The following is a 6,007-nucleotide window of genomic DNA, read 5'->3' on the forward strand; positions in this document are numbered from 1 at the left end:
TTCCAGATAAGCAGAAATTAAGGGAATTTGTTAAAACCAGACCAATCTTATAAGAGATGCTAAAGGAAGCCCTTTGGAAAGAGAAGCAACAATAGCCAACAACAACTGACCATTAACACATATGATGATCTAACCCAGAAACCAACCCAGCTCTGGAAGTATCCAAAGTAAATAAGCCTACAAGATTGTAAACAGGGAACCAGAGACATCAATTGACAAATGAGGACAGTTACAAACCGAAAAGAGGGAAAAAACTGTGTCATTACAGAACTTCTGGATGGTAGGGAAGTCAAGACAACTACAAGATAGAACAGACTGTTCTAACCTTGAGAAGAAAACATAAATGACAGGGTAACCTCAAGGATAAATGATAAACCTTCACATCAAAAAAGAAGACCAGCATAAATATTCAGCAAATACTAAAACAACAGCAATGAAGGAAGTGATAACATGATTCATAAACAAAACGAGCTCAGCATAGAAAATTATATGGGACAAAGAAATCGACACCACAAAAAAGCACATAACAAAAATGACAGCAACAAATTCATATTTGCCGATAAATACATATCTGACAAGGGACTTATCTCTAAGATTTATAGGGGAAGAGTGGATGGCCAACCTATGGTACATACACATAACGGAATGCTATGCAGCACTCAAGAATAATGGAGAGTCTGCAAAACACTGCATAAAACACAGCTCCAGAGGGCTGTCAATGGCTGGGTTTTCAAAAGAAGACCTCTGGACCCTTCTTCCAAGGGCCTCTAGGTAGATTCGAACCTCCAGCCTTCCAGTTAGCAGCAAGTACATTAACTCTTTGCACTGCGCACGGTCTCCTCTGTTTCTGAAAGCACTCACTCATTCACTGGTGTTCTGTGACACTAGACAGACACCAAGACACAGGGTTTAGCTGGGCTGAGGGTGATGAACAAGACGTGGTCTCCGCCTTGGACGTTGTCGGCAACCCTCCATGGTGTTTGCCTTGGACAAACGTTCTCCAGCTGAGGGACTGGTTTCCATTCCATCTGCAGGCCTGACAGCCAGGACTTCTCCCTACTCATTCTCTTTATTTAAACGTTCTCCTTCGAAGCTTTCATCATTTGCCAGTTAAATCAACTCATTTTCTACTCAACCCAGTTTCACTCATGGATGGAGGAAGAGCTCAGTTATTTCTCCTCATGCCATGTCCTGTTAATGATGCTTGAAATTATGCAAATAAAATTGATGAGCACAGCCCATTCCGGGCAGGCAGGGAAGGCTGAACTCTAAAAGGACCACCATGGATCCGGTGTTGACGAGGACGCCCGTAGGACCTCTGGCTTCCCGCCTCCTTGCCACCACGCACCGCGGGTGTGGGCAGGCATGTCTGACATCAGCACCTGGCATGCTGAGAGCAGAGTGCATTGTCCCCGTGGGCCACCTCTCTCACCCCACAGCAACAGAACAGATGCATACTTCTCTGGGTCCCCGGAAACGTCACTCCAGTGAACTGCTTAATTAAAACTCCAAAACACCAGAGCGGAGACACGCCTCATGCGTCCAGCCTTGATGCTTACTCAGTGGCCCAGACATCTGCGTGAACATCTGTCAAGGAGCCACAACCATGAACAGCAGCGTCTTGTCCTGCTGTGTGGTCCACACAGGCCAGCTCGCCAGCCAAGGGGGTTCTTTTCTGTCGCTGGCATTGCTGTGCTGTGGCGTCAGACCTCCCGGTTCGCGCACACCCTGCTGACCTACTTTCAAATGAACCTGGTGCCGCTCCCGGTAACGGCTCCCCACGGCTGGAGGCGAGCCCCACACAGTGGCCATGCCACCTCCGGCAACGCCAGGCATGTATTCGATGGTATCTCGGCCCAGGACTATTCTCAGGCCGCTCCAGTTACTGTCTCCTGTTGAGTTCAAATCGCTGCCGCAGGAAAGGCCAGCGTTTACCCAGCGTCAGGGCAAGCCTGACAGAGTGCACTCTCGGGAAGCACAGGGCGCAGACTCCGAGGGCTCATGTCTGCCACCGCTCCCCTAACCACCAGGATCAGCTGTTCCAGCTCAGGGCAGGGAGGAAAAGTGAGTCTAAAAGCGGAGGGTGGCGCAAAACATGTGCCAAGCAGCAGGCTCCCACCTGGCAGAGTGTAAGCGGTCCCACGCTCTGCACCCTTTCAAGAGCTGCTGCTTAGACCTGGCCCACCCCAATGCTCACCTTGACTTAGGGCGCTTGGCCCCACCCCTACCACCTGCCTCCACCACTAAGGCTCTACTCACCCTTAATGCTCTCCACCTCTAGTGCTCTGGGCTCCTGCTCTTAATGCTCGGCCCAACCCCTAGCGTTCGCCCCACCCCTAATGCTCGGCCCCACCCCTAACGCTTGCCCCACCCCTACAACCAAGGGTGTCAATGCCATCAGGCGTACACAGGTGTGATCTGGTGAATCCTGTCCGCAAAACTTCGTGCAAGCAAAGGCCTTCAACACCCCCGCCCCTCCTCCCAGGACCTGCACAGGGGACACACAAGCAAGTCACATAGGCTACTTCACATATTTCAAAACGCCCCAACCCCACTGATTTCCCCACCCAGGCTGGAGGCAGGGAGTGTGCTGAGAGAGGGCGGAGCCCCAAACTTCTCCACTCCTCAGCCCTAGCTGTTGAGGAAAACCACCTGGGCTGCTGGGCCCATCAGAGCAGTAGCATCCAAGATGTGGGCGGGCAAACTGTGGAACTTCCTAAGGCCCGGGTGGGCCTCCCAACCACCAGGATGCCACTAATTTTGTAGACAGGACTATATTACTCTGGTGAGGAAGGTAGTTTTATTTTGATTCTTCTGGTTGTTTTAAGATTGTATCTGGTAACAGAAAGTACTCTTCTAAGAACATCCCCTGAGGTGACTGCTGTTTACACAATTCTGTTCTGTCTGACAAGGTTGGCTGGTCACAGGTACCCCCTACGGAGATGAAGGGTCAGTGCAGCCTTGGCGCAGGCTGTGGACTGCCTGGTTCACAGATTGCAAAAAACGGGGGTGGGAGTGGGGGTGGGGGCCACCGGTCAGGAAGGAAAGCCTTGTTGGAAGGGAGTTGATTCTCTGTGGGGCGCGTGTGTTCACATCTGCATGTGTACGCATGTTTGTGGATGTGTGCACATGCATGTGTGTGGATATGAGTGTGGTATGCATGCATGTGTGTACAAACGGTGTGTGCATGGATATGTATGTGGGGGGGCATGGCTGTGAATGGGTGTGCAGGTATGCCATGTGTGCCTGTTTGTCTCTCTGTGTGCATGTGTGTACCCACAGGGTGATGTAAATGTGTGGGCACATGCATGTGCATGCATGTGCATGCATAGGACACAGGCATGTGCATGTGTGGGGTGTGTGTGGGTGTGCATGTGCACAAAGTATGTGTGTGTATACACGTGTACATGTGGGTATGAGATATATATGCGTGTGCACACACGAGTGTGCATATGTGTGTGTATTGAAAGAGATGGCAGCAGAGGGCATCTGCATGTCTCGACACTTCTCATCAAGGCTGTGCTTTCAGGCCCTATGAATGGTGACCCCCTCTCCACTGCTCCGGCCCCGACTCAGCACGAGGCCCAGAGGAGTGGCCGAAGGAGGAGGAAGTGGGCCGTTAAGGACTTGGGATGAAGGTGGAGTGGGAAGAGCCAGCCAGTGGTGTGGACTTCAGGGTCCGTCGCAGGCTGTGGGGGCAGAGTCTCGGCTGCGAGGCAGGGGACCCGGGCTCCATCCCTGGCCAAGCACCTCCCGCACAGCACCGCCTTCTGTCAGAAGAGGCTTGTGTGTTGCTGGGAGGCTGCAATGGAGGTTTCAGACCGAGCCACACCAGGAAGAAAGGCCTGGTGACTGACAAAACTCAGGCATTGGGAACCTATGGGTCACAGTGGTTTGATCCCACTGTACATGGGGTCTCCGTGAGTCAGGGGCTAATGCAGCCACAGCCATCACCACCACCAGCAGCCATGGGGCTGAGAACCTTCAAACCACTGGGTTTTTGGTGGCTTCACATCACAGCCTCCTTCTCCACCCACTCAAGACAGCTGGTCCCAGCACTGCCCTCTGACTGTGGTCACTGGAGGTTCACCTGAGTTATTGGCCAACTTTAGGTCTCAGGGGAGAACTGCAGAGGCCAAGGGGCTGCTCAAGCCCGATGCTCCCCACACCCCAGGGACCTAAGGTTGTCAGCATCTCTCCCCCTGTTGGGACCTCTCCCCTCTCGTTGGCACCCTGCACCTGTCAGCACCTCTCCCCCCATCAGCACCCTGCCCCCCATCGGCACCTCTCCCCCCACCCCCCAGCACTTCCTTGCTACAGAGGATCAGCATCAGTGACCAGGAAGAAGTGCAGATCAGACAGGAAGAAGTGCAGATCAGACAGGAAGAGACTTCTAGAACCAACAGACCATCAAGATGGTGGGTGGACCCTGGAGGGGAATCACACTTCAGCTTGAAAACCCCACGAGAGTAAGTTAATCAGACAGACATGGGAGTCAGCCGGCGTGCAACAGCTCTGAGCAAAGTCCGAGCAGTCTCATCAGAACTCGGGAGGAAGAGGAGGGACGGAAACCCACCAGGCACAGAATCCCTGACCGTGAGGAGAAAGATGGAGGACTCCAGCGACAGTAAAGTGAAGAAGTGCTACTCATCAAAATCTCCATGAAGAAACTACAAGCAAGCCACAATAAAGAGGAGAGGTTTTTAAAAATAAAAAAATAAAATAATAAAAAAAACCCACATAGAACTCTGTAATACATAAACAACAACTTGGTAAGGAAACGAGAAACAACCCAACAGCGGCCAAGGACACGACTGGGCATTTCAACAAGAGGAAAGACGGGCAAACGCACATTTGACTGGACACTCAGCCTCCTCAGTTCTCAGGGAAACGCAAGTTACAACCTTAAACAAGATATGTTCGTGCCGCCATTGCTGTCAAGGAGATGCCGACCTGTGGTGGTCCCAGGTATGTTAGAGTAAGACTGCCCCGTGGGGTCTTCAAAGCTTTGAACTTTCGGAAACAGATCACCCGGGCTGCCTTCCCAGGTGCCTCTGGGCGCGTTTGAACCACCAGCTTCTCAGTTTAGTAGTCCACTGTTTAACTGAGTTCACCAACATGCACTCCAGCACATATATTTTTATGTGTCAAGTATTGCATAAGAAACATTAATAAAGATAAGAAAAAAAAAACCCTATGTATTCTACATCCCACAGATACAGCACTTAAAAATAGACCCAAACATACACCATGCACACATAATCCTCCCCTTGATGTTCCCCTACCCCCAGCCTCCGGCCTCATCCTCCCAAGCATCCACGGGAGCCTCCAGTCACCCGCCCTCTACCTCCAACAGCACCAGAAGGGCCTGGAAAGTCAAGCACCGGGAAGAGGCAGGCATCACCCACCCCTGCCACCATCCTCCAGCATTCCTGGTCCCCAGGCCCCAGAAAGGGGCCCAGGACGGAGCCTAGCTTGGGAAGAGCAACCCAGAGCCTGCACAGAGCCCACAGGAAGGCACACAGAGGGGCCTCAGAATGGAAAACAGAGCTTAATTCCACAAGCCAACACCTGACAGCCACGGAGTACCAACCCAGGGATCCCCTAACCTCAGAGGGAAGGTGCAGATGCCAGCCCCCACTGGCCCAGAGATGGAGACTGTGGGACCAGCTCCCAGTGTCTCCCCAAAACCAAACACACTGTCAGGACGGAGGAGGGGTGGGAGGCCACCAGAGCTGGCAGGCGGACATTGTTGGAGTTGATTCCAACTCATAGAACCCTGTAAGGAGCTCTGGTGGCACAGTGGTTAAGTACTCAGCTGCTAACCAAAAGGTTAATGGTTCAAACTCACCACTTGCCCCATGGGAGAAAAATCCTGGCATTAATGCTGCCAGAAAGATGACAGCCTTGGAAAACTTATGGAGCAACTATACTCTGTCCTCTAGGGGCGCTGCCAGTGGGAATGTTGTTGTTGTTATTTGCTGTCGAGTCAGCCTCGACTCATAGC

General features: G+C 52.1%; 1 protein-coding gene across 1 annotated transcript in view; it reads right to left on the bottom strand.

Annotated features, from left to right (window-relative positions):
• The window catches only part of MGAT5B (alpha-1,6-mannosylglycoprotein 6-beta-N-acetylglucosaminyltransferase B), a 192,130-nt gene that overhangs the window by 155,705 nt on the left and 30,418 nt on the right, over positions 1 to 6,007 (bottom strand). The window lies entirely within an intron of this gene.

Source organism: Orycteropus afer, unplaced genomic scaffold, assembly GCF_000298275.1.
Source record: "Orycteropus afer afer isolate SDZICR_OR568_19922 unplaced genomic scaffold, OryAfe1.0 scaffold00018, whole genome shotgun sequence".
NCBI classification, from domain to species: Eukaryota; Metazoa; Chordata; class Mammalia; order Tubulidentata; family Orycteropodidae; genus Orycteropus; species Orycteropus afer.